Genomic DNA, 10,168 nt, shown 5'->3' with positions numbered 1-10,168 from the left:
AATCTCCTTCATCCCAATTTGCTTAGCTACCGATAATGGCATCAAATTGATGCTAGCTCCAAGATCACATAAAGATCTTTCAATCAAGGTGTTTCCAATGGTGCACGGTATTGTGAAACTTCCCGGATCATCTTGCTTAATTGGGAGCTTCCGTTGCACAATGGCACTACACTCTTCGGTCAATTGTATCTTTTCATGCTCCTTCAACCTCCGCTTCTTGGATAAGATCTCTTTCATGAATTTGGCATAGCAAGGAATTTGCTCTAAAGCTTCGGCAAAGGGGATGTTCACTTGAAGCTTCTTGAATACCTCCAAAAATTTAGAAAATTGATCATCATTCTTCTTAGTGCTCTTCAATCTTTGAGGAAATGGAATTGGAGGCACATAAGGTTTGATTGGAGGTGCAGGAAGAGAACTATCGGGCCAATCCAACTCAACTGCATACCGGGGTTGCACATCCCTGCTCTTCTGCGTTTTTTCAACATTTTCAGCGTGATCTGCAGTTGTTCGATCGATCGGAAATTGGGCCGATCGATCGGATTTTGGCTCTGTCTTGATTTCATCTTCAGCTGGAATTGTGGTCCGATCGATCGGAGAGGATGTCCGATCGATCGGAGATGAGCTCTGTAACTTTTCAGCTGCATTTTCCTGCAATTCTACATTTTTTAGTTTTTTCGCTTTTTCAGCATCTAGATGAGTAGCAGTTTTCACTAGATTCCCATTCCGTAGAGTAATAGCATAGCAATGATCTTTCCCTTTCGGATTCACCTCCATTTGGCTAGGGAGTCCCCCTTTTTCTTTAGATGATAAAGCATTAGCTAGTTGCCCCACTTGTATCTCGAGATTTCTAATGGAAGCCCCTTGATTCTGAATCAATGATGCTTGAGTTTGTAATGCAGAATCAGTCTTGCTAATGAAGTTGTTTGTGTTGTTGGCTAATGCTTCCATACTCCCGACCATCTTAGCAAACATTTCATCGATGTCCCTCTTCTTCTCTTGGGGCTGAATTTGTTGAGGAGGAGGGTTCTGCACATTTTGAGTGTTGCTCCAAGAAAAATTTGGATGATTCCTAAACCCTGGATTGTAGAAATATGAGTATGGATCATTTCTTGGCCGATTGTAATGCCCACCTCCAATATCATTAGCTTGCTTGCTTTGAGAAGAAGATGCATTAGTAATCAAGCATTCTCCGGTTTGATGGCTAGCACCACAATAATCACAAGATAAGAAAGGCATTCCTTGAACCGCATGCACTCCTTGATGAGAATTCACCGTTAAAGCGTCAATCTTTTTAGCCATAGCGGCCAAGACGGTCATCACATCGGCATCTCTTGAATTACCTTGCCTTTGTGGTAGCCTCTCCGTAGGCCAAGAAGTATTTGTCTTGGCAACCTTCTCAAGCAAAGTTCGAGCATCCTCTTGAGATTTAGTCATAAATGAACCACCCGCAGCTGCATCTAACATTTGCCTCGTGGACATACTCAATCCGGAATAAAAAGCTTGATAAACAATCCACTCCGCAAGTCCGTGATTGGGACAACTCCTCAAGATAGCTTTGAACCTCTCCAAAGCTTCATGGAAAGATTCAAGATCAAATTGGGAGAAAGTCATGATATCATTCCGGATTTGAACCGCTTTCGCCGGGGGGGAAAATTTAGATAGAAATTGCTCCGAAAGCTCATCCCATGTAGTGATGGAATTGGGAGGAAGTGACATCAACCATGCCTTAGCTTTATCCCTCAAAGAGAATGGAAATAACCTCAAGAGAATAGCATCCTTAGAAGCTCCGTTAATCCCAAAAGTAGTGCACACATGCAAGAAAGAGCGAAGATGGACATTGGGCTCTTCATGAGGAAGACCATAGAAAACCACCGAGTTAGAGATAATGTTGATGATAGCCGGCTTGATCTCAAAATTAGTAGCATTGATAGGAGGATAGCGGATGCTTGAAGGATTTGTATCCCAAGTAGGCTTAGCACAATCCTCAAGAGAGCGAGGATCAAATTGCCTAGGAGGGTTTTCAACCGCTTCATCACCATTTCTTCCATTAGCACCTCCACCATTACCATTACCATCATTCACAATTAAAGCTCCACCAAGATCACCAACATTCCCCCTTCCTTGATTGTCTCCCATGCCTTCCATTTGATTATTAATAAACTCCCGTCTAAGATTGTGAAGAATCCTTTCAATCTCCAAATCAATAGCAATTAATTCCGGATTAATAGAACGTCTTCCTAAGCTCATATGAGAGAAAGAATTTCTGCAGAAAAATAAAAACCAATTAACACAATTGAAAACCTAATTTGACACAAAAAATAATTGCCTCAATCCCGGTAACGGCGCCAAAAACTTGATATGGATTTAATTGCAAGCGCACAAATCGCACAAGTAATAAAGAGATGAGTAAATTATCGTTTCCACTAGGGATGTGTTGGCAATAGAAATCAATGTCAAACTAGTAACAACTATGCAAATTGGGGAAAGGTTTTGCGGTTTGTTTTGATTTTTAACTAAACTAATTAAAAAGAACAAAGACAAATCAAACACAAGTGTGAAATCAAGGATGGAAAGCACTAGGGTACTTAAAGTCACCTCATCTATCCAATTCAATTCCCTTAGTCCCTTAATCCCTAATTCATCTCTCTATAATGACAATCGATTTCCCAACCTATTCAATGTTCTATTCCTAGATACATCAAACGTATTTTCAACATAAATCCCTGTTATTCCTAACAATCAGATTAATATATCAAAAACCCATTAAGAACTATGGAAATCATTTAGCGATCGCATAAGCCACAAACCTATATTCCTATGGTTCATGCACCCTATGTCATCTATGGCTTGAGGCAAACCCTAGATATCTCCTTCCGGTCTCAATCTAGGCAGCAAATCAATTGAATGATGGCCAAACATTCAAAAGCATTAATCACACCCATAGACAATCAATAGAGAGAGATAAATCAAGAAATAAGGAAACCAAGTTTATTGAATCTTCAAGATTTGGTTACATTAAGACCCTAGTAAGAAATCTAGCCACTCATGGAAGCAAAATACATCATTAAACAAAGGAAATCAACCATAGAAACTAGGATAGAAAAGGAGAGAGAAAACCCCCTTGTAGACCCTCTTCTTCTCCAAGCTTCAATGGTGGCTCCAAGCTCTCCAATGGTGGTAGAATGAAAAACCCTCCAAGAACCCCCCAAAACCCTATTTTATCCCCTTTTATACTTCCCCAAACTCTTATGTCGTTTTCAAAACAAGTTGGGTCGTTTTGGGTTAAAAACAAGTGAATTCGGAACTTTTTCGCGAAACTGCGCGTGTTGTGAATAGTACATCCGATCGATCGGACACTGGTCCGATCGATCGGAAATACAATCTGCCTCCACGAGTTTTTTAGTGTTTTGGCAGGTCCGTTCGATCGGGAATGGCTCCGATCGATCGGAAATCAGTTCTGGAGTCCAAATCTTTATTTTGCACTCTTTTCCTCCCTTTTTTGCCTTGGCACCTACAATATGCAAATATAGTTTTCTTAGACAATATCAACTCTTAATCAACTCAAAATGGGATGAACTTATGTGTAAAGGATGTGCAAATGTATGTATATATTTGGCACATCAGAGATCACCAAAAACCACCACCTCCACTCAATTTACCTACTAAAAATCTGATCACAACCGGACAACCAGACATTGCACCAGCTGTGGGCACTACCGACCAACTCTCCATCACTCTTCAACAGATGCAACAATAGCTCTAGCAATGGATCCAAGCTCATATGCAAAGCATCACTCAAAAATTTGATGCACTTCAACCATCTCCTTTGACGGATGCAGCTTTGCCTAGAGTTAGCAATCATGATCATGTTGATGGCTAGCAAAATTCTGGTATAGGAGAGAACCTTATGCGGAACCGAGAAAAGAGCCCAGTTGATAGTAGCCGCAAACTCAATACCACCACGATGGAAGATGAATGTGGAAGAAAAGAAGATATGATTGACCGAAATATCGTAGCCACGAAGAAAGGTCCAGCTATGCATCCGACTTAAGTGAAAACATTAACCGTTCTTGCCCCCGAAATCCAAAGTGCTCCTATACCAAAAAACTTGAAACCAACCAGTTTGGAGAAATATGATGGAAAGGGTGATCCGGTGGATCATGTTCTCGCTTTGAAGACAATGATGGATAATCAAGATGCAAATGATGATGCATGCTGAAAAATCTTCACTGTCTCCCTCTCAGGAGTAGCAAGACGATGGTTTCAAAGTCTCCCTCGAGCAAGCATCACGACTTTTGGTGAGTTAACTGATAAGTTTTTCATGCCTTTGCCAGTGCTAAAAACTTGACAAATACAGGCCTCACTGATGAACATCAAGTAAAGAAAAGAGGAAACTCTTCGAGAGTTTACTACAAGATTTAACCGAAGAATGCTTAGAGGATCCCGGTCCGGATATCTCAATTTTTACTGCTACTTTAGTCCGAGCAATTTGTCATCCAATCTTGAAGTATTCTCTATTCAAGAAGCCACCTGAAACTATGTTTGTCCTATTAGAAAGGGTGGAACAAAATGGCAAGTAACTGGAGCACCCGAGACAAGTTAGACAAGAAAATAATTGCAGAAAATTCATTATTGTCCACATCTTTGGTACTCTAGTTATACTCCTTTGAATACCTCAATGAAGAAAGTGTTGAATGAAATTCAAGATCGAGATCTCCTAAAGTAGCCACCAAGAATGAAGGTCATACCTATTCCAACACTAAGCAACAAATAATGTAAATTTCACAAAAAGCCAGGGTATGATACAGATGAATATAGTACTCTCAAAGATGAATATAGTACTCTCAAAGATCGACCAAATCAAGCTATTGTCTATATGATTGAAGTAATAATTGGAGGATTAGCAGCTGGAGGACAAAGTGCCTCAAAACAAAAAACCTATGCTAGGACTTTCAACAACATTGATAATGGAAGTAAAAGACTAAGACGAGAAGAGGAAGCAATTGTCTTCTCTAAGAAGGATGTTGATGATGTCACCGTTCGACACGATGATGCCTTGTAATAGTGGACATAATTACAAATTATACCATCAATAAAATTTTAGTGGACAATAGGAGTGCAATGGATATCTTGTCTTATCACGCTATTAAGGAGGCCGAGTTCTACCTCTTGAAATAGTTACACTTATGGTTACATTGGGGACATATCTTAAATCTAGGTTATTCTCGTGTGATATTTTAGTGGTTGATATTTAAACTCCCTACAATGCACTTATCGGGAGACCTCTGCTCAACCGAGCTAGAGCTATGGTTTTCACTTATCATCTGAATATCAAATTTCCAACTAACCAAGGGATAGGAGAAATAAAAGGAGAACAAAAACTCGCAAGATAAGTATATCTAAATGATTTGAAGGACAGAAAAAGTCGGTCTCAGTAGGAAGTCTCGATAGTATAGAAATTACAACTCCAAAACCCTCACTGGTCGTAGAGCTCATTCCAATAGATACAGAGAATGGGTAAAGAAGAAAACTGTATATTGGATCTAAGTTTTTCCACTGAGCTATCACAAGAATTGAATAAGCTCCTCGAAGCACGATTCATCCGAGAAGTCCAATATCCAGAGTGGCTCACCAACATGGTGATGGTCACTAAACCCAATGACAAAAAGAGAATGTGTGTGGACTTCATCGATCTTCATAAAGCTTGTCCAAAGGACAACTATCCTTTGCCAAAAATTGGTCAACTTGTGAAGAGTTTGAATGCCGAAGACCATATTTTAGATTTACAAGCTATGTTCAATATTTTGAACAAATATAATATGAGGTTGAATCGTTAGAAATATGCTTTCAGAGTTTCATTAAGAAAATTTATCTGTTTTCTCATCTCAAAAAGACAAAGTGAAGCCAATCCAGAGAAAGTGGAGGCAATCATTAACATGCAGGCTCCATGGAATAAAAAAGAAGTTCAACAACTAACCGGCTGAGCAGCATCTTTAAGTAGATTATTACCCTGGTTAGGAGGTAAGTGTAGATCCCTTTTTAATGCATTAAAGAAGGTAGAGAAGTTTTAATTAGATGAAAATTGTCAGAAGGCATTCGAAAAGCTTAAAGACTACCTCGGTAATCCTCCCTTCCTTTATGCACCGGAGGAGGGAGACACTCTATTTTTGTACTTAGCAATTTCAGAGCATGCTATCAGTATAATCTTGATCCGAGAAGAATAAAAGATCCAAAAGCAAGTCTATCATGTGAGCAAGGTGTTGATAAAAGCAGAAATAAGATACAGCCAAACTGAGAAGTTGACATTATCATTGGTTTCTGCAGCTTGGAAGTTACACCACTATTTTCAAGCTCATACAATTATTGTTTTGACAGACCAACCTTTAAATAACATTCTACAAAAACATGATACGTCAGGGAGACTTGTAAAATGATATTGAGTTTCATATTCAATATCAGCCGAGGCATGCCAAAAAAGCATAATAACGAAGCCGGATCATCCAACTTAGAAGGAAGTGGAGCTGGAGTTCTTCTTCTCGAATCGGAGGCAAACATATCGAACATGCCCCTTTAGTTTGTGTTCAAAACATCCAATAACGAAGCTGAGTACAAAGCTCTATTAGCAAGATTAAGGCTGCCATTGAGTTAGAGGTAAAAAAAATGGTTATTAAGAGTTATTCTCAATTGGTAACCGAACAAGTGAAAAGAGAATATGAAGCAAAAGGGTCCAACATGATCAAGTATTTGGCCAAAGTTAAAGAATTGATGATAAAAATTTCAGTGATTGAGCTAAAGAGGGTACTCTGGGAAGAGAACTAGCAAGTACATGTCTTGGAAAAACTGGCTTCCATAAGCAATGTTGATGCTGCTACATTAGTCCACTTGAAAGTATTGTGAAAGCGGAGCATCTTAGATCAGGTAGTTGCCTATGTACAAAGAGAACCATCTTAGGTCATCTATACAAAAGATCATATACACAGCCTTATCTAAAGTGTCTTACTCCTCGAGAGGCAGAATATGCATTACGTGAAGCTCATGAAGGAATTTATGGCAGTCATGTAGAGGCAAGGATATTAGCCAATAAAGTCCTCCGACATGGGTATTACTGGCCCACAATAAAGAAAAATGTTGAGCCGTTGGTTAGAAAGTATGATAAGTGCAAGCGTCATTCAAATGTTGCCCATCTCCTATCATCCGAGATGATCAGCGTACAAAATCCTTATCCGTTTGTGCAATGGGGATTAGATTTTCTCGGACATTTGATCGTATGATATTTTATATATTTTTATACCTCACTTTACACTTATTTTTGTCTCTATTTTATTTGAATGGACATGGATATTACATAAATACTCTTAATTTTGGATTGCAGATTAATTTGTACAAAAGTGAAAAAGGCTTCTTTAAGCCCATCATATAAACCCATGTTCAATGCTTGCCTTGAGATGAATCCAATATAAATAAGGAATGAAGAATACTTGCAGATCAAGAAAGAGAGAAGAAAGGAAATAAGTACAAGAACATAATAAAAAGTCAAGGCTTACTAGTGTGTTACTCGTGTGAAATTGGCAAGGAAAGTGAATCTTGGAAGGTTTTGAAGAGTGAAAGAAGTGGGGCCACCTCTTGACAATAAAAAGCAAAGAAACGTGAGAGGAAGGAAAGCAAAAGGAAGCTTTGATATGAAGGACTCTTGAAGGAAATACTTTGGCAAGAAAGAAGGAAACAAAGAGACCGAATTGGACTTGAATTTTGACATTAATTGAAGGAAGCTTTTGTCATTATAAAAGGGAGTCCTCTAGCACAATAGAAGACACGAATTGGAGAGTCACATCCTCTAGCTTTTGTTCTTGTTCTTGTTCTTGTCTCTAGCTTTTCTCTTTGTTTTTGTTCTTGGTTCATGATGTTCTCATATTTAGTTTCCTTGTGTTCTTATAACATGAGTAACTAAACCTCTTTGCTAGGGCTTGATGTAGCCTAGTATGATTATTGCAAGTACTTCAATTAATTGAATGCATAATTTTGGTTCATGATTCTTGTCTTTAATTTCTATGCTTATAATCTATTGTTTGTTTGGTTGATTGGCCACCAATTGAATGCTCAATTAGATTCATCTAGCTAGGACTAAGGAACGAACCGAATTCACGTGTCTTAGTGGAACTGAAATTAAGGAAATCAATTGTCGACTGCCATGAACAAGGTTTAGGGGATTGATTGGTTGTTATAGTTCTTTAGATCGTAATGAGTTGTTAGCCTTGGGTCCGAACAGGATTAATCCATTGTTAATAATATTTGTTGGCACCGCGAACGAACGAACCAACATATTTAAGAAAGAATCAACCCTTGAATCGGAACCATAATTGTGTATTTGTTAATTGAATGCTTGTGATAGGATTACTAGGTGAAATCATTGCCCTACTATTATTCTCTTATTGGATATAAAATCTGAAATTTATTTCTTTGTTTTTATTTTATTTTATTTACATCAATCATTCTTCCTTTTTCCCTAAATCTCAATCATTCATCAAGTTAGGTACATCAATTAGATTAACTAGTCTCCGTGGGATCGACCTCGTACTTGCATACATTGTACTATTCGTAGACTCTTGTGCACATGCGAGAATTATTACATCAAGTTTTTGGCGCCGTTGTCGGGGATTAGTTTAGTTTAACTGTGTACTTAATTTTTTTTATTTTATTTTTTTCAGGTTTATGCAAGGTAGACGCTCTTTGAAAGGAGAGCTACAACCTTACATAGACGACATTGACAGTTTGTTGAGGAACAAGAATCAAGGTAGCGAAAGTAACGAAGAATCCTCAACCGAAGAGAAGAAGATGGCGGCAATAGTTCCAGCTGAAACGATGGGTGATCTTGACATCCCCACTATTCCGGAATCTCCATCTTGCATCGTACTTCCGACGGCAGCTAGGAACTACGAGCTTAAGACCATACACTTTAACATGATGCCTTCTTTTCATGGTCTAAGTTCGGAAGACCCACTTAGTCACATTCGTGAAATTTTTAATATGGTTTCTCGCATGTCTTTGTCTACAGGAGTTACTGAGGAGCACTTGAGGTTGAAGATCTTCCTTTACACTATGAAGGACAAAGCAAGGACATGGCTTAATGGTTTGAGACCGGGTTCACTATCTACCTGGACTGAGGTACAAAATAAATTTTTAGAAAAATTTTTCTCCACTCCGAAAACTGATGCTCTCAGGGACAAAATCATGCAATTCGAACAACAACTTGATGAGTCGTTTTCTGAGGCATGGGAGAGGTTTAATAACCTGTTAACTCAGTGTCCCCATCATGCTTTGCCTTTATTAGTGTTGATGCGTATTTTTTACAAGGCACTGACAGTTTCTAGCAAAGTTGCAGTTAATAATTATGCAGGGGGATCAATTAGGAATATGACTCCAACCGAATGTCAAACTTTATTTGAGAGACTTGCTATTGAGACACAACATTCGGAAGTAAGAGGTAAGCGAGCAGGTGTGTATGAAATTTCCAATTTTGATTCTTTTGCACCAAAATCGCAGGTTGATGCCATCTCTACCAAGTTGGACATGCTTCTAGCAATGAATGGACATACGACTCAAGGAGTGGATTTTTCGGAGTTTGTACAAGAACAAGCAAACATGATGAACTCTTATAACCGGAATCCAAGGTTTGATCCCTACTCTAACTCCTATAATCCAACTTTTCGGGCACATCCAAACTTTTCTTGGAAGAATACCCAAAACCAAGCCAATCCACCTACCACTACATTAGAGGATATGGTGCGGCAATTGACAATTAACCATCAGAAACTGGTGGCACAAGTGGGTCAAATCGCTAAAGCATTGAGTCAAAGGGAGGCTGGAAAGTTTCCAAGCCAAACTGAGATAAATCCAAACAATAGAGAGCATGCCATGGCTATCACACTTTATGATGAGCAACAAAGCCGAGTTGCTACAAAATTGGAAGAGCAGAAAGTTCAAAAACAAGAGCAGCCGTTTCAACAGTCACGTCGTGCAATCATGTATGGGTTGCCTGACCCTGATAAGCCTGCTCCACCTGTGAGACCTTATGTTCCTCCAATTCCGTTTCCAGGGCGTCTTAGGAGAAATAAAGAAGAAGTGTCATCATTGCAAAAGACAACCCCAAAGACGGATGTGGAACCCTCTG

General features: G+C 39.0%; 1 non-coding gene across 1 annotated transcript; it reads right to left on the bottom strand.

Moving 5' to 3' along the window:
• Window positions 1–9,210: 9,210 nt before the first annotated feature.
• Window positions 9,211–9,317, bottom strand: LOC119986336. The gene has a single exon (XR_005465233.1). It is a non-coding gene; the product is annotated as a small nucleolar RNA R71 (small nucleolar RNA).
• Window positions 9,318–10,168: the final 851 nt, after the last annotated feature.

Source organism: Tripterygium wilfordii, chromosome 19 (assembly GCF_013401445.1).
Source record: "Tripterygium wilfordii isolate XIE 37 chromosome 19, ASM1340144v1, whole genome shotgun sequence".
NCBI lineage: Eukaryota > Viridiplantae > Streptophyta > Magnoliopsida > Celastrales > Celastraceae > Tripterygium > Tripterygium wilfordii.
Note: the sequence above shows the minus strand (reverse complement) of the source record. Positions and strands in the feature narration are given on the sequence as shown.